This window comes from Neodiprion pinetum, chromosome 6 (assembly GCF_021155775.2).
Source record: "Neodiprion pinetum isolate iyNeoPine1 chromosome 6, iyNeoPine1.2, whole genome shotgun sequence".
Classification (NCBI taxonomy): Eukaryota; Metazoa; Arthropoda; class Insecta; order Hymenoptera; family Diprionidae; genus Neodiprion; species Neodiprion pinetum.
The window spans coordinates 26,001,627-26,021,289 of NC_060237.1; the positions used below are offsets into that span (position 1 = coordinate 26,001,627).

Consider the following 19,663-nt stretch of genomic DNA (forward strand, 5'->3'; position numbering starts at 1 on the left):
CAGGATCGGTATGCGAGCTTTGAAAAACGTAAAGCTGATTCCACAACCCGAATGGAGAAGAACCTCGCAGTTATCAGACACCGATCGAATTCTGTGCTAATAAAAATTGAAAAACGTTCACGATTTCTGGGTTGAGAAGACCGCGTGCGTATCGTGTACCTACGGTCGAAAGTATAACGAAGTACTACAGTTTTACAGAGGTGGTTGTGTAATTAGGGCTTCGTGTCACGGTTCCGAGCCGTTTTAAACGGGGAAAAAACCCTTTATAAACATTAAGTAACACGCTAAGGGTAAACATTCGTTTATTGTGTTTTCGTCCTGAACGACGAGAATCGAGTTACTAACGCGAGCTGCAAACGCACGCGAGGCGGTCGGTTTCTCTCTATGAGGAACGACGCATTTTTTCTTAGCATACCTTGTATTCTCACCCCCGTGCACCTCGATTATCGCAAGGCAGCTAGTCGTCGTCAATACAGTCACAGCACATGTAAACGCGTCATCTTTCACAATATAATCCAAAGCAATGATGCAAAAGAGTTAAAAATATAACGAGAATTTTCGCCCACGAGGGAAACGTGATTATATTATTCTTCAAATACCGTTCACCTCCAGCTGTTGTATTTTCGTTGCGTATAAAATACACCCGCATGCCCTAGCCTCGGGGATGTTTGTAACGCGCTCGGATGAAACAAGTATAATTTTCAAGAGAGGCAGATCATCGCCGAGGGGGGAATTATATTCTTTTAGTTACCGTGCATATCCTTGCTTCCTTCCCTTTTTTTTTTATTTTTCTTTTTGTTTTCATCATTTATTTATTTAAACACAACCATATATATATACACACATATATATATATATATGTAGATGTGCGGTAGGAGAAGGATTTATTTTTTCGTAATATTTGAAAGTTTGATTTGGAAGGAAGCCAGGGCGTAACCCAAGTCACGTGAAGCATACACGTCGGGAATACGTCTCCATTCGTTGTCAGAGCTCTATTACCAACGATACGCCGAGTCGGTTATACCGCGTATTTGATATCGCTTTGAAATCCCGCCACGTCTTGTTTTTCCCGCACCCCCATACCCTGCATTCCTTGGCCGGCCTTCTTTCCGCCGACTCGTCGAGGCTCTGCACAGATCGCGCGCGGGATTCCAGCCCCGATAAAAGAGAATTTTATACTACACCTATTGTATAAATACATACAGGATAGGAAGCGGCATATTTTCTTTTTCCCTTTCTCAAGCTGCGTCCGAGCTACGATCAAATGAAAATATTATACAGGTAAATCTCGCGATCCTATTCGGCGAGTTGGTACAACGATAATTGACTTTACCCTCAGATTTCACGTATAAAATAACTCGCTTATCAATTTTTTTTTTTTGTGTCTTTTTTCAAAACAATTCAGCACGAGAGTGATTCTTTCAGTCTCTCTTGCTCCGCACGTTCAATATTCTTCCTCAATCGGTCAATCAATGCCCACGGGATGTGTTTCGATAGGCATGTGATGAATTCTTTTATTCCTCCCCACCGAATCCTTTGACCCGCAGTCGCGAGGCGTTAACAACAACGTTTTATCGAGAGAGGTATAAGAAGAAAAAGAAAAGGTAAATGAGTAAATAAGTAAAACGAAACGAAGAGTCGTAAATATACCGTGACGTGAAGAAAATATGTAGGCATGTAAGTTGCAGATGTTTGCGTATAGCCACAGAGACGCAAGGGGGTATAAACATGGAATCGTTCAGTGGTCTTTTGCAGTTGGTCAAATATCCTGTAGGCCGTGTATACATACGTCAGTTTCCCGCGTGGGAGTGTCGAGGGTGGAAATAGCAGTCGAGGCAGTCGAGGACTCGAGTCACTGGCGTTGGTCGATACCACACGGGTCAGCGGCATGCTTCACTGACAACGCCAATGGGGCGGTTTGCGAAATACTCGTCCGTATAACAATCCGGCTCTACAAGGTGCTCCGAAAAAGGAAAAGGGAAAAGGGAAAAGGGAAAGGGTATAGGATCGAGGAACAAGAAAAGAAGAAAGACGAAGTCGAGAATGAAAACGAAGAAGGAGGAGAGGAGAGCGAAGGATGTGGACCAGACGCGAGGACGGCTGGCCACCCAGGGATGTTTTCCACTTTGCTTTTTTCACATCGAGCAGCGATACCGCAAACCACTATAATATATACCTATATAATATATACACGCTAGATGAGAAGGGGAAATTGATATTGAACCTTTTGTACCTCCACCTACCTCCCTTCCTTTCGTTCCGCGTTTGTCGGCCAACGACAACTTAAGCTGACTCAAATTTTCCTTATACCTCCCAAAAAAAAAACAAGGAAAAAATAAAAATTCAGGCACCAACGTCGAAATAACGCTCACCCTGTACCCACTGCTATAAGCTTCATGTATATGTATATTAGGTTGTTTCAGAAAAAAATTACTTTGCGATTTTCCGCCGTGGCACCCCCTGAAAATTTTATTTAGGTCAAACGAAAGCTTCTGTAAAAAGATGATTCTCGAATATCTTTATAATTCACGTTTGTTTTCCCCACCGTGTGGAACCAGAATTAAGATCAATGCCTGTATCCTTGCGGGGCAACAATCGTTACTCCACGTTATTCCTACCTTACGTGCTTCGTATGTTCGTTCGAGTGTGTATCAAGTCGACGCGACTGTTTAGTCCGATTATCATAGCTAATTGGTATGGCAGGGACCGCGCGAGCAAGTTAAAAATTAAAGTTGTAACAAAACGATACGTCGGTAGGTACCTACAATAACGCGTAAGGGTTCGTAACTCCGTACATGGGCATCGAAATCTAAGCACTGTGTTGGATAATACGTAACGCGCGTAAGGGTGGACGAGTAGGTAGAACGAGAATAATAACTCTGCACCTAGTCTGCGGTATAATGGTACTCGAGTAGGTGATATAACCCGTCGAGAAAATACAGAAGCGGGATGCAGGGTGGAAGGGTTCGCACACTGCACATACCGTATAGCGTATAACGTGTATAGACACAAGAACGAGTGCGCGCGCGGTGTTAAAACGAGCGCCAGAGTAAATTACCATTCATTTGTAGCGAGGAAATATTACTCAGGCGATGAAACACCCGCCGAGTTGGACGATGGGAAAGGCGGCGAGGGAAACTCGTGGAAACTCGAGGTCGCCTCGGTGACGAGGGATGTAACCTTTACACCTGCGTTCAATGCGTTCATTGCGTTCATTGCGTTCAACCAGAGTAATAACAGACGCTCGGTCAATTCGAAAAATATTACCTAGACGAGTGGGGTGCGGGGAGGGCAAAGGGCCCGTGAAACGGGTACTGCTATATACAGGGGGTGCGGAAATGAAATTGGTTTAAATTTCAGTTTCATTTTAGTACATGGTATATAATATACATGTATACTGGCGAGAAGGCTCTAGATCTTTTCCTGTAAGGAGCTGAGCTGAGTACGGGCAGGGTGAATCCCCCCCCTCCCCCCTCCTACCACCACCTCCACCTTTTCGTCCCTTTTGCAGCGCAGTCACTTCAATCTCTAGGTTTACCAAGGCACGACCCAGGGTGAGATTACCCAACGAGAAACTTTAAATCGTCGTGGAAACTCTCGAGGCTGCGGCTTTAGGACCAAGGAAAATATTATTCTCCGATGTATATGTATATATATATGTATATGTATGTACGTCGGTGTACGAATACATGCGACATGTACATGTACATGGACGTGTGTATTTTGCGTGTGTAGCGAGAAATCGAATTAACGCCGAGATCACGACGCAGCCGCGTGGTTACGTATACATATAGGTATAAATATACCTACACGTATGCGTACAACGAAGATTGCAAAGCCAATTTATACAGTGGATGTGGATTTCATTCGGGAAAATCAGGTTAGGCGTATACCTTAATCGTTTTATAACGATATCACGATGTATACGTAGACGTTAGACGCGTGTTTAACCGTCGGAAAATACAACTGACATGTATAATTCGAAGTAACGTATTCTCAGTTTTTTATTAATATTATATAATAAGAGCGGAGAAAAGAAGTGACCGACTTTGGTCGTCGGAAAAATAAATAAATAAATAAATAAAAAAACGAAACAAAAAAACTAATGACGTTCGACCCGAGGTGGTTTTCTTTTTCCTCGTACTTTTGGTCAACTTTTATTTTCTTTCTTCTTCTTCTTCTTCTCGTCCAACTCTTGAAACAGTACGCCTACAATCTTTAAAATGTATCTACATAATACATCTTAGCGGTAATCTCTCTGGAAGTTTTGAAGCCAGATATAACTTAAGAATTACTTCGCCTGTACTCGGGAGCTTAACTTTCCAGTCAATGTGTAAAGGACAGGCCAAAAACTTTTTCAAACTCATAAATTGTCGATGACAAATATAATGTACAGATACATGTATGCGTTATATAATGCACACATACATGTAACACAGATACTCCCCCGTTGTTGTATTCTCACGTCTGTTGTCATCGTGATTCATCGTTTCACCGTTCACTCGACACCGATATTCGTTAAATAAACGATTCGAATATTAATCGACCGATAATTCACGGTACTCATAGTTTTGAAAACACTGGTCAACAAATCCGTAAATAAAACACGGTTAGGAAAATCTAACGATTATTCATCGATAGGTTAAATCTCTATACAGGGGATAAAAGCAAGAGATACGTATGCCAAGAATGAAGAAGGGAAAGATCTGTTTCTCTTTTATACGATTTTTTCATCCGTCCCTCTCGGAATTCCTTCTACTAACTATGTGCAATCCGGTATAGAAGGATTAAGCCTTTAAACGAACAACCGAGCGAATCGGATTTTCCCTTCTCGCGTTTCCCTCTTTTTACGCGGCTCGTCAACCGAAGCGAAACGGGGATTCTCCCCGTATTTGCGAACTGTCAAAAGCTCCCGCGATGCCAGTTCATTGTCTATAGACGTTAGGATTGAACAACTTCTGCCTCGCAATTGGCACGATGATGAGCAATGGGCCGATCTGGACTTTCCTTCCCTTCTCGCCTCAACCAATATTGAACTTTTGAAACATTGATGCCTCGGAGCGTACAGAGAAATAGAAAGTGAATCAAGATCAAGTGGCGGAAGAAGAGGAAAAAAAGAACAACAGCAGCCACAACAACAACAACAACGATGCAAACTGAGATAGAGAAAGGAAAGAAAAACGGGAAAATTAATGAAAAATGTAGAAGCTACGCGCTCTCTGTAACAAAGTTAGATGATAGGCGGGTTTTCCTTCGCGATCGATAACCAGCTGCAGTGACATATTTCAAGCCCAGAAGGGAGGATCGTTACCTACGAACGTAAACACCGGTGTTGAAATGCACACGCGTCGAAAAGTTAGGGAGAGGAACATGTAACGCGGCGTGTGTATAGCTGGTGTAACTCGTGAAACGCGTAACGTGATAAAGGGTCCCCCAGATTATATTCTATGCATAGAAACTAGAGGGCTCTCCAAAATTTCATGGCACGAGCTGTAATATTTACAAGAGCCACTAATCTTCAGCATTAGAGTTTCACAGTGGCACACACACGAAAAGCGAGGAGGGTAATCCCCCCGCCACGCATGACTTCCGGTTTAATTCTGGTTATCCGGCGTTCGTGGAAGGAGAGGGACGAAAGGCCAGACTTTATTTTCTAATTTATTCATTTATACGCACACGCGTGATACTAAATCACTCGAACATCGGGACTGGCGGAAATAATTCACGCTGGTGCAAAAATTAACCAGTTCCATACTCGAAAACAGTTTCACCGGTAGGTGAAAAGGTCAGAGGCACGCGGAATGATCAGATTTAAAAACTCACCCTCCGATTCGCTGAACAGCTGGTTTTACCGCTGATGAAAAGAGTCGCGTGCCCGCGAAATAATCGAGCTCGCAAATCTCAAGTTGGTAAGTAGGTGTGATGTTCGCACAGTCCTGGATTCCCGGAGTTGTCTAATGAAAATCCGACATACGCGTACGCGGAATGTGAAACAGGCCGACGAGAACTGCAGCAACTGAATACTGGGTTAGAGCGACGAGCGGAGCGCTGGGACATCCAGAAACTGAAAATGAGAAAATGCGAGTGGTAAAAATATTGTTAAATTCCTTCGTCGAGATGATTTTTAGGGGTGAGAGAAGGAGAGGGGAGGACATTTTTTGGCAGCGTTCCAAGCAAAGGGCCGATTAAGTGTACGGTAAAAGGGGTCAGAGGCTGAAGTGGAGGGCGCGTGCGGAGTTCGTTCTGCTCGTGCCTTGCAGAGAACAAGAGGAAGAAGAAGAAGACGAACAAGAATTGAGTACAGGATCTTTGGCGGGGTGGAAAAGAAAAAAAAATAGAATCTACAGAAAATAAAAAGTTGCCATGGCAACGAGTAAACTTATAAATCTCTGGGAAACAAATACCGGGTCAACCGGACAAAGTGCATCCCCCATACGGAGAAAGCGTAGTCGTCGTCTCTTAACTTCGGTACGTACCCTACAGGCAGTCTCGTATAGTTTGGGAAAAATCTTTTCCCTGTATAATATATCTTACATCTGTATATTGCCAGAGCACCGGGGAAAAATACAGACGGTATTTGGGGTAGGTCGAATGAAAACGAAGGGCGAGGGTGAAGGTAAAGGTCTCTCCGCTCCTCTGATTCCTACCCCTAAATTCTGCACGGATAAAGAGCGTATTTAAACGACGACGAGAATCCGCGGTTGGAAAATCGTGAGATTAACAAACTGGCTCGAGGCGTACGCATCTACAATACGTACATACATGTAAGTATAAAGCCGATGGCTTAGATTCACTCGGGTTTAAAATACCTGCTGGTGAGGATAATTAAGACGTGGGAGAGAAATTCGAGAGATTGATAAAAAATTTAGGAACAAAACAAAAAGAAAAAAACACTTTCAATTACCGGAGATTAATAATCAACCGAGAATTTTCCCCCCTTTCTCTCTCTCTCTTTCTCTCTCTCTCTCTCTCTCTCTCTCTCTCTCTCTCTCTCTCTCTCTCTCTCTTTCTCTCTCTCTCTCTACGTGCCTGCAGCGATCACCGTGGACGATAACGATTTAATTACGCATATATATCTACAGCTGTTCCACGCGCGGCGATGAAAGCGACTGAAAAATTATTGCGATAGGAAGGGACGAGTAGAGACACAGTTGTAAATTTAAACTCGACCTAAGGGTGGAAACGGTCGAGTAAAAGCTGATTCGGACGTCCGCATAAAATATATATAGTAGCTAGGTGAAACAATAGAGCGTGCGAAATGATGGCCTATCGGCATGCCGCCTGCACTCTCGGTTCTGTTAATTTTTTTACTTTCTTAGCGAACGAAAATGTGGCAAAAAAAAATCGCTTCCCTTCACCTTCATTCCCAAGAACCCTTGGTAATCGTCGCCAATGTAATCGTCGAAGGAACAATTACGAGAAGCCGAGTGCATCCCGCGTTTGTTTCGCACGTCGTGAGTACGGTTACAGCTCGGTAAGCGAGGAGCACCGATTCGAAGAATAAAGTGTCAAGCGGTCTGGAAGAGGCTTCATGGAGAGTGGTGAAGTGGGAAAGTGAAAAGAGGAAGGGGGAAAGGGAAAAATGGAGAAAGGGTCGTGGCGTCGGGACGAGCCGTTGTAATATCGTGCAAAAAAAAGGCGGTAAAATTCCAAAGCACCCTTTTTAGTTTTACGGTCTCGGCGCGAAGGGGGTGTGGGGCAAGGGGGTCGAACAATAGGGCGACCCCGCATATGAAATACACGCAGTTTACACAGGGGAAAAACCAACCCCCGGCACACAGCCAGCTCGCGCCTTTTCTCCGATATGCACATACGAGATTGGCCCGAGGAGAGACGGAGAGAGAGAGAGAGAGAAAGAGAGTATCCCCTGCACCTACACCTTATACACCTGCGTGTACCGTCAAGTTTACGAACACAAGCGTAGACCGAGGCCTGGTTTTGAAGGGACGTGAAGAGAGTTCGCAAATCTTGTTTAAAGAGCAGTGAATTGTCACCTGGCGTTGTCGAAATAAAGGAGAAAAAAAAGGGGACTAAGAGAAAAAGAGTGTTAGAGACGAGAAAAAAAGGGTCAGAATATTTTCGCACGTTTACGGGATAATCACTTCTGTAATATTGAATCCTTTAGTTGCTTTTATACTTGATATTTCGAACACATTAAGTAGCCGAAGATGAGGAAAACCACGGAAATGGAAGTTTTATTCACACACGGATGTGTTTATAATATGTAATATGTAGGTATGCTAGGGTGTCCGTGATTTTAGTCATTTTGGAATTTTTCCAATTACACGTAAAAATATGTTCATATTATAGAAAAAAAAAACTCCCTGTAAATTAAAAAATTTTCGGATAAAATTAAAACGTGCCGTTGGGCGATTAAGATTTTAATGTAAAAATATATCGAGATTTTCCATGATTTTTTACTATTTTCTTTTTCACTTCCTGAACGGAAATGGACGGTAAAATCAATTTCATGCTTGGGAACAATGTTTGTACTTCCAACTAAACGTAGGAACAAAAAAACTTTGGGATGAGCGAACGTATTCCATGTGTTATAGTTTTATAAAAATTTATAAAAATTATAGTATTATAAAATGTAAGAGAGTTTTGAGATTCGATGTATTTATCCGAAAATTTTTATACTTACAGGGGATTTTTTGTATCCTTGCTATGAACATATTTGGGGGGGGGTATTCGAAAAAGTTTCAAAATGCCCGACATAACGGACACCTCAATATATGTACACATATATCCGGAAAGAGCGACGTTGTTCCGAGCGCTGTTTGTAGGAAGCATACGTGCGCGTACAGATTTTAGCTCGTTCTAATTTTGCGCGTACGGAGATAGGGAAACAGGTGGGGGTAGGGGATGTAAAGGGGTGTTCATTGCGAACTTTGTCACGCCCAGGACGCCGCGTTTAATTCTCTTCCGCTGAAAATAATACTGGCGCATACCCTCGACACGCGAGGAAATCACAAAGACGATTACCGAGCCCCTGCAGGGGTTATTTCACGTGTAGGAATGCCCGCGAAACGAACCGAAGAGAAGAGAAGAGCGGAGAAGAGAAGAGACGAGAGGAGAAGAGGGAATATCCACCACCCTGCAGGGGCGAAGCTGCGCGGCTCGATGCCCCGGTATTGTCGTCCTTGCTAGTATTAGCTTGTCCTAGGAGACGGTTAACAAAAGGATTCGAAACTAAAACGACGAGTCGTCTCTTTTGTTTTCCGCAAGTCCCGTCCTGTCGCGCCACCGGCTGTCAGGACTTATTAACTAAATTTGAAGACTAAAGAATGGAATACTTTCTTTTTTTTTTTTTTTTTTTTTAGGAAAGATCCTTTACTGAGATTTCCATTTTATTTATTTCCTCACAGCTTCGATTCTTCTCTTTCGTCGACGGTACAAATTTTCGTTGAATATTCAATCCTTCTTAAATTAGTACAGATATTTTGTAAGGGTGAAAGTAGAAAAAGAAAGTAGAAAATTTGAAGGATTCATCGATTCAATCAGAGAGAGGGAAAAGGGAAACCCTGACCATCAAGCAATACGAAGGGTCATTGCCATTTCTACGCACCGTTCAACGCCATTGTGCAGCGGAAGTAGCTATTTTTCTATTTGACAGGCTCGTCAAGCTCTCAGCGCTAAGACTCCCTGTGTAATGAATCGGCAACCGCGATAATGAGCAGAGGCAACTTGTCTTATCAATCGATGTCCCTAATTAGTCGGACCCTTGCATTCCCCACCCATAAAAATGAAAAATTCAACGAGTACCAGACTACGATGACATTTGCGAGAAATAGGTTATGACTTAAATCGATCGGTAGGTTTTTTTTCCCTTCTTCTTTTCGTGTTGTTTCACTGCAGACGCGATTAGTACAACCATCGCGGTTCATCAAGTCCTCCTGCTCTATTTAAGCAGTCCAAAAACCATAAGTGAAGGCAATTTGTTTAATATTCAGGTTGACCCCAAAAGGTCGGAGGCGAGCGTTACGAGGCTGTAATTATCACTCGGACAAGCTGACCGCCCGGGTCGATCAGTCCGGTACGTTTCCGGTAACTAATATTCAGTCAATCTCCGGGGTTGATTACAGTCAGTAATAGGCAGGCGGACAGACAGTTTCCTCTGGTAAAAGAGCAGCGAGCCAAGTGGCGGATGAGTGAAAAGCCTGCAGGTCGCGATGCTGATGAAATTGGCGATGGTGTCCGAGTTGTCAGAGACATGTCAGCGTGTTCGATGCCAGCTGGTAAGTCGAACTCGTCGCCAGTCAGCAAGTTCGCGTGACTCTCCGTTCATCGCGGTGCTCTTTTTTCCCATAAATAGTATCCAAGGTGAGTTGTTATGCAGTTTTCGACCAAATGGATTGAAAAGTTACACGAGGTATAGATTTTCGCTTTGACGCTACTTCAACTGGGTCATGTTTACCCCCAACGACGGTCGCCTATATGTATGTAAATACCTTATACAGCTATCCAAATATATGCATAGGTGGAAAGCAGGCAATGGTTAGTAGACCGACGGCGGTGGTGAAATTTTCCCGTTTATAACATCTTGTTATGGCTGGTGTTCAGGGTCCGTTGAGTTTTAATGCCACGTCTCTGACAACCGTGTTATTACAAGGTGGTCAAATATTTTCCCAACCCTTTAAGTACAGCCGTTTCAATCGCGACTCCGCTGCGACAACGTCGAAAACCCTGACGGACTACACGAGTCGTTTCAACGTCGTGGAAAATCTCGGTCAACAGTCTACCCGAGCCTCCCCCACTCGAATTCGTGCCTATATTCCATCTATTCGAGCTATACTGGATCCGAACCGTTGAAAGAGCGCGATATATTTCAATTTATTCAGATACCGGCGGAATATATCAGTGGCAGTTGGGTCTGCATGGATTTGTTCACTTTGCTTTCCACGATGTCAATTAAAACTCCTGCGATGCAACAACGTAATACGTACCGCGCTTATTTCACTTCTGATCGAACCGCGACTTCACCGCTCGCTTCTCCATTATAACTTTCAGCTGTAATACGCTAACGCGTCAGACCCCGAAGTTCACCTGCGAGTAGATACCTGCGACAGGTGAATGTATGTGAATGTTTTATGCCACTCGTTGACAGACACGCAGAGCTCGACGCACACCCTGCCCGAAGGGGTGAACCAAGGGCCAAGCGGCGATACTAATTGCAACTTTTAATTAAACCACTAATTGGATGACGTACCAATGCCTCCTCACGGCCGTAATTCCCTCGTAACGAATTACAGATTACAATATTTGTTCCCCGCGCGTGGGTGATCAACATCGCTTGTACCGTTCATCTTCACGCTGTAAAGCTTTTCGCATAAAACGGCCATGAACGACCACCGGCACCGGCTTACGCTGTACGGGAATTTTCTGGGCCAGATGCGGGACGCGCTGTCCGGCCGGCATGATGCGATCGCCACTTCGTACATTTGTCGTTGATTCTAATCGACGCTTTTCCGCCAATGGTTCCCCGTCGCGTCCTTCCGCTGCACACGGTTTCGTTTCCGTTTATCGTTTGTCATTCCGCGGTCGGTCAGCGATCGCTGTGCAAATCGAGCCAAGGTACGTTCGTTGCTGAGGCTCGTAAAAAAACAACGATAACGTAACGAGGCTGTTCGAAAAATCAAATTGCCTCGAACGATTACTCGGTGAATTTAGCAATTTATTTCAACCTTTGACACTTGATTTTGAAAATGATTTTGCTGATATGTACGGAGAAAATAATCGAACTCTTAGTCACGTGCTGCGTGATGAATCGGCAATCGCGTTTTCATTATTCTTTGCGGTACGATGTTGAGCTGACATTTTTGCAATCTAATATCAACCGTGTTGAATAAAGATTGAGAGAAGAATGTTTACCATATATCTTTATCTGGTGAGTGTATCTTGAATAACGGAACAAGAAATTGAACGGAAACCTAATCGTAAGAAAGCTGCGGGGTCGGTCGAAAAAAAAAATTTGTCGCAGCGAAACCTGCAGAACGTAAAAAGAGAAAGAAAAACCTGCCTTTTTTTTATACCGTCGCGTGACACACGAAATCCCCAACTTCAAGATTGATCGAAATCAGTGTAAATCCCGGAGTGTTTCACAGCTTATTATTCACACCGTAGTCGTCCACAATCAGACCGAAGAATGAAAGAAAGAAAATATATTAGTTACAGTCAAATTTTGCCGGGCGAATTAGGTCCCCCAACTTTACCACCGGCATGGCGGATTACTCAGTGACTGTAAAAAGCGATAAACAGTCTACCGGTAAAGACTGATGATACGCAAATAAGAAACGTTGACATTTTTTTCTCACTCTACGATATGGACAGTGCCTTATAAAGACTCAAAAATTGATTAGCGTTACGCGGACGGTGGAGTGAAACATTAGGTAATACAAGTCATTCCCGGAAATGCCGGGCGAGCAATTCTTATTTACGATACCAGTGGCAAAAGTTATAAGGGAAAAGTTTCTAAGCCTTCGAATTAAAATGCGTTTATGTTACACATATATTTTTTCGATTACAACGACGAGTGATTACACGTATCCGTATCGTTAACGATTAAATTATTGGGAATATTGTCCCCCGAAGTCGACGATCCTGACTGTGGATAAAATGAGCCATTTGATTTCCGCGATTACACCGAAATTCAATTGAATTTCGCGTATGTCTAATGATCACCGAAACGAGCGATCAGGATTCAATTAAACACGCAATAATATTGCTCGTCTCGAATTAAAGCTCCGCCTATTGGCTCGTAACGGTGTCAATTCCCACCGAAACGTGACTCGCAACAACGGCAAGAGAACTGCAGAGGATCGCCGTGTCGTAACACCAAAAACTCGAGGGTGGAATTGGGGAAGTAAAAGTTTTCAAGCCTTAAGGAAACCGCGGAAAATCCCCTCCGATCCACATAAGCACGATCAGCTGCGCGGTACGGATCTCCGATTTGTATTCTCGTCAGCGTTGGGATTTAGCAAAGTTATACTTGCGGTACCGGTCGCTTTGCATTTCCTTCACTGCCTCCGGAATCAGGAACAGCTTATAACGACATACGCATACTTGGGAAAAAGAAACCGTTCGCTCAATTCCTGACAAACAACTTTCGACTCGTAAAACAAGGAAGTAAGACGTGACGAATGCCACGCGGGGTAAACGGATATTTTTCACCGTGCGCGGTTCTGCAACTGTATCGGTTTGCTCCGTCTTTAATGATACGGATAACGGACAAAAGAGTAAGGAAACGCTAAAATAATTTTGGGCGGGTTACAGTTTGGACGGTCTAAAATCATACCTGTTATTAGGAGTTTTTTTTCTTTATAAAAAAATGACAACACTTGGAAATATTTGAGTTTGAGGGCCTTATTATTCAGAGTTTGAAGAATATTATAGAATTTTTTCATTGAAATTAATAACAAAATGGCAGCATGGCGGATGTAAGTAACGAACGACTCCGAACTCAAAGGCTTTTGCGGTAGCGCATCTGACATCACTGTCCGTTTTGTAACAGATGGAAAATTTTTTTTAAGTCAAGAACACCTTTTTGCATTAGAGTTCATAGTCTAAATGATAAAAAAAAACAAAGAATTTCAAATACATGCGATTATAAACAAAAAAATGTTGGGATTGAAATTTGGGTTTTAAAGATTGTGTCAAAATTTCAAGTCGATTGGATAAAAATTGACCGAGGAATCTGCGCTACCGGATTAGAAACGTGGTCGTTCGCTACTTATATGCGCTATACCGCCATTGTGTTATTAATTTCAATGAAAAAGTTCTAAAACGTTCTTCAAACTATGAATAATAAAGCCCTCAAACTTCAATTGCTCAAAGCATTTTCATTTACTTGAAAAAAAAAAAAAAATTCTCCTAAAAACAGGTATGATTTTAGACCTTCCAAACCGTACCCTCCCTTAACACGTGGAATATATTTGACAAATATTGAAGCGATGAAAGAAATGCGAACGGAAGTGAAAGTGACGCGTCCGCAACTCCGTCCGAGGCCCGAAACTCTGCACTGCAGAAAAGCTCTCGTTCGTAAAAAGGTATCTCTCTCGCCGAGGTATGAAGACGGCGTGTAACACGTTACACGCGTGTTATAAACGGAGCATCATCAATCGTCGCGGTCTCTGCGGTTCCGCAGGCGTTCGGGAGAGTCGAAGACGTCTCAAAATCGACTACAATTCCTTCCCCCAGACACCATACGTCACCGTCGCCTTCCAAGAGCTCAAAACTTTTCCTCCCCCTTCGATCACGCCGCGAGGCTTTGGAAAAGCCCGGAAACGTTGACCCGAAAAACGACCTTGTCAACGCCTCGAAAAAAGCCCGACTGGTCCAGATATCCCTGATCCGGGCGTTAGTCGAAGACATCGGAGAACTAGGAGGGCGAAAGGCGAAAGATAAAATGGAAAATCCCCGCTCGTTGAGTAAAATATTTATATCCCCGTGTGGCCTAGTTGTTTCTGTCCATTGACGCGATGCGTTACCATAACGAACGTGACCGGCGTAAGCGATGACCGTTGGAGGAATCCTGGTACGTGTCGCTCCCCCTTTTTCCCGACGGCGATCAAGACCGAGAAAATACACTTTCAACCTTTGGCGATGATGAATAGCGACATCGCAAAAAATCACTGAGAGCACGTGTCATCTGAAATGTTCGATCGTTGCACGCGACGGGACTGGGAGGGGAATATTAAGGGATTCTGAACCTTGCGAAGCCGATTTTTCCCATTTGAATGTCATACTTCGCGCAAGTTGGATGAAAAGAAAATCGATCGTAAGGGATCTAAATTACATAGCTAAAAATCTGGGGTTATATGTATAAAATTACTACAATCGATTCATAGATATAGTCTCATATCACCGTGAATTGAATCTATAAGCACAGCTTTTCACACATACACAGTGGCATTCAAATAATTCGAAGATCGCAGTGAGTTTCAGCAACAATAGATTCTTTCGCAAGTACAATTTCACCCCACGATCAGGCCAACGGTAGCAAATTTTCCATTCGAAAATTGACAATCGTGAATGTTCTTTAGCCTCTGTTTATCGCTGAATAAAGGTGAAGTAGACGTCAGGTGGTGCACGAGGTAGGTATAGATGTAGCTGTAAAACGGCGAGCAGGCTTGCCGCACGACCTATATACACCGTATAATAGGATGAGGAAAATTTTACGGTGGAGAAAATTATACTAGCAGGCAAAGGTATAAAAATGTTTGTCCGTACGTATGCATGTATAAAATAAATGGCTCTGCGGTTTCACGCGATGGAATTGCGCATGCTGTCTTACGACTTCGTTAAGCCTTTCACACTAGCATAGTTAGCTGTTCGCTCCTGCGGAGATGAAAACTTACTTCCGTCAGTCCGTCTACAACTCCATAGCTTCGGATGCCTGGTAATTCCGACTTGATGATCAGGAAGATAATTTATCGATAAAAATATGCTGGGAAGAGCTGTGAAACGGGCCACAAAATCTCATTGAAATCAGATGCTGCGATATTTTCATTTCTACCGACCGACAAGATTCGCTGTGCAAAAGCTAAAATACCTCGGTATCTACAGCTGGCTGAAGGTTTTTTAAGGCATCTTAAGGATTGACGAGGAAAGAAACGCCTAGCGTCTGGTTGGGTGTACGTAAGCTGGGGATACACTCGTGGATATTCTGCAGCTGTATCTTTATGTATTCCGTAAACGCATATACAAGGATCGGCCGGGTTATCCAATAAGAAAAACGACTAATCCCTGTGTATTCGAGGGTGGGAAATTGCAGCTACAACTTCGGTAAAATACAAAGTCTATAAATGCTGTATACGTACATATATGTACACATAGTCATAATACGTACATAATACAAGGGTGTGATGTTTTACGGTGGAACAAATCGTGGAAAATTGCGGTTGCCGTTTGCCGGGGAGGAAGGGGCAGGGGTTGAGGGGGGGGGGGGGGGGCGTGAGGGGGGATTGAAAGGCGCTAAAGAATTGGATTTTATTGACGAGTTTCGCGCGGCGGAGAAATACCTTATACACCACAAATAACATTCTGGCAGAAAACTTGTTACAGGGAGAGTCTTTTACGAACCTTGTTTGTACATACGTACTGTATACGCGGATAAGTGTAAAGCCATATCGATTGATTTGGAAAAGCTCGGAGCGTGACGTTTGCCTGCCATTTTCCTGAATGCCCGACGATGTCGGAGAAAGGTGGGGAAGGAAGGAAGAAAGGAAGGAAGCAAGGAAGGACTGAACAAGTGGTGAGAACCTCGGCTGGTCTGACACCGCGTCAAATCAACTTCGACGCGTTCTTTCAAGGAGAGTTAGTTCCCCGTCCGTTTTGTTTGTTGCCAGAAAGCTGTCATTACCTGCCACTGCCGAAGGATACGCGACACGTCTACCTTGCCGCGACTAAGGGAAGCGTTTAAGGACGAAGCACGGACTTCCACCCTGCAATTATTCCACGGCCATGACGGCAATCATGCGTCCGCGTTCGCGGCGTGTCGGCTTGTACGCAATATGTTTTTTCACAAAACGTGCGTCAAACCTGCCGAGTACCCCGAATGACTGACATTCACCGGCGTCGATAACCTCCCTAAATTACCCCGTATTTTTAAGCTCGTTTATTTTCCACCCCGCGCCGACTAATTTCATCCAACTTTACGGAACGTAGCTTTAATATATTATACGTATAATGATGATAAGGGTATACGTAAAATCGATCATGCGTGACGAATAGCGTCCTTCTTATTACCCCAGTCATGGGATGCCGTATATCCGTATGTCCTCAGGAAAAGTTTTTCCTCCGCTCGTCATATTTACCGCGATATTGATGGACATCCCGTCCGACGATAATCGAAACTATTTACCAAGTCGATACGATTTTCCCTCCATGACGAATAACCAACCTTGTTTTGCGAATGTAACAAGTATTTTTGCGTATGAATGTACGTACGATCCCCCATATAAAAATAATAAAGTGGAATCCCGTTGGAATACCTGATTGGGGGTAAAGTACTCGTGAAATATGGACGAAAATCAGGGAATGACACGCAATATCTACGCGGTTGTATGGGTGCCGAGAGAGAGAAAGAGAGAGCGAGAGAGCCATTGTTTTCGGGAGAAGCGGTTTTAAAAATTGATTGTCGACCCGACCCGCCGCAACGTTATTGTGTATCCAGTGCAGGCGCACAGATGCATGCATATGCGGCGAACAGAGGCGATGGATAGTTTGACCACCTTTTTCCCCGTGAATACTTTCGCGGTATTGTCATTTTATTTTTTACATTTTTTATTTTCTATTGTTTTATATTATATATCTCGCGTGGTTCCATTGTTATCGTCTTTCCTCTAATAATATGCTTTTGACTCGATCGTCGAGTACAAAAATTGACAGTAAAATTTACGAACGATAGCTTCTGCGCAGAATAAAAAATGTCAAGAGAAGGGGAAAAAAAAAAATTAACCAAAGTTGCTTTCGACGAATATGACGGACAATAAGCCGCAGGTATATCAATGCGGAGCGAAAAAAAATTTACGCAACAATTCAGGACTCGTTTTATCTTCACGGGGTATGAAATTTAGTCCCGAATCTTACATCATCTTCAACACTTTTGCAACGGGGGGCTGCGGGATGGGTTATATAGGAGCGATCACAGCCCGACAAACAGTGTACAAGCCACTTTGTCAGGCCCGCCACCGGCTCCGTAGCCCTCGTCTATAGTCGAGCCGGTACAGTGGGTCTCTAGGTGAAGATTTAAGGTGCGTGTGTGTGTGTGTGTGTTTTTCTCTCTCCTACGCTTGCAGTAAAGCTAGCTAAAAGGAAATACTCCTCCGCTATCTCGCTCCTCTGAAAAGCCTGTATCAACAAGAATCCTCTCCTTCCCTCCTCCGTGCGGCATATTACAAGAGTATATAAGGTAGGTAGGTATGTTATAGAATGTGTACATCGCGAGTACGGACGGATCGTACAGCTGTGCACACTTATTAAACGTATGACGAGGAGATTCGTTTTCGAGGGAAACGCAGAGATGCGCATGTGTGTATTAATGCGTGTATTATTAGCGGTTTGCGGGAATGCGGACGCCCACCTTGAGGGCTATAGGTAAAAACGAACACGCGCACTTCAAGTTTATAAAGGGAGGGGTAATACCTGTGCCAGGATTACACGCGACATGGACTCCTCTCATCTCCTCTCACCCACCTTCGTATGCCTCCATTCCTTTCCTTCCCTTCCCTTCCCCTTTGAAGGTTTTAGCGGCATCCTGATTTTCAGTTAGGCTCGAGCGCCGAGCCTTTATGCGATAGGGGAGAGAGACCCTAACCAGGAGCCAAGAGCAGTTATCTAAGATTTAAACTTGAAGCGAAATGAAAATGGAGACCATTCCCGGAGGTATCCGGCTCTCTTTGCTCTTTGCACTCCCGAATATGCAAATGATAGGTTCGCTTCCGTCCGTCCTTCTCTGATATTCGCGCTTTTATAATTCACTCTACTTTATACCGCCCTCTCGACTCGTTCGTCCCTTTTTACTTTTATCGCTTATTCATTTCCTCGGTTGTATTATTGCCATTATTAATATTATTACCCTCGAGCTACGATTTCTTTATTATTTTTTTTTTTTTTATTATTTTTTTTTTTATTTTTTTTTACTACCGCTATAAATTCTATGGATTACAATTTTTTATTTTTTCATTCTTTCTCAGTTCCTACTTTCTGCCTGTATTTCAATTCCCTCATTCTTCGTTCGTGCACTTTGTGAGCTGCCACTGAATTCGGAAGCGCTACCAGGACATTACGTGATTTCTTTCCATTCCTTCGAGTCACTCCGCGTCCGGCGTCCGCGAGGTAATGTAAATTGTTAACCGAACAAGGCACGACGCGTTATAACCACAATAGAGAGTGAGTCCCATTTCTTTTACGTCCTAACGCGTCACACGATGAAGGCATCGACGTGCGATACTCGCATCCGTTTTTACAACGATATGGAAACCGTATTACTATCGGTGGGAAGTATACCGTTGTAAGGGGGATGAAATAGCAGGTAGAGATCGATGTGAATTCTTACTTCGCCACAGTAGAAATACGTATGTTTCAATTCATACGCTCTAGTGATTGGAAAAAAAAAAATACAAGTTTCGTATACAACGACGTTTGTCGAACACAATGCACGTATGAGATATAGGTAGATAATTTTCTGTAAGAGGTGCATTCTGAACCTGCACTTTCATCAAAAATACCACCTGTAAGTATAAATGTAACGTACGCATAGTTAACCAAAAAATAGACACTCGAGGGAAGATAAAAAAATGACTCGATCATCCCAAAAAATTATCCTGACCTCGAGCGTGTAATTTTCACGTTGTGAAACTCCCGAAAAGATTCTACCTGTATAATATTCGTTTAATTATTCTTCCGGCCCGCTAAAGATTTTTCTTCATATACTTTCAAGTAAACTCATACAGCTTATCGTGTCATTTCGTAAGAAATCCAGGATAATTGAGAGAATTTTTTTACTACGTTATCACGAGGATAGAAAAGTTGAAAAATTGATTTCACTGCCCGTCCCAAAAGGCAAAAGCTGCGCTTCACCCCTCGACGTTTTTCTGTCCTAAAGTCTAGACTGGTTTAATCGACCGAGTATAAAACTCGTTCAATTAATTACCCAAGAACG

General features: G+C 43.3%; 1 protein-coding gene across 1 annotated transcript in view; it reads right to left on the reverse strand.

The window, feature by feature from the left end:
- The window catches only part of LOC124220945 (neurotrimin-like), a 232,906-nt gene that overhangs the window by 105,581 nt on the left and 107,662 nt on the right, over positions 1 to 19,663 (reverse strand). The window contains exon 4 of the mRNA XM_046630426.2: positions 5,824 to 6,064. The gene's annotated coding sequence lies outside the window, so the exon portion shown is untranslated. The remainder of the gene's footprint in view (positions 1 to 5,823; positions 6,065 to 19,663) is intronic.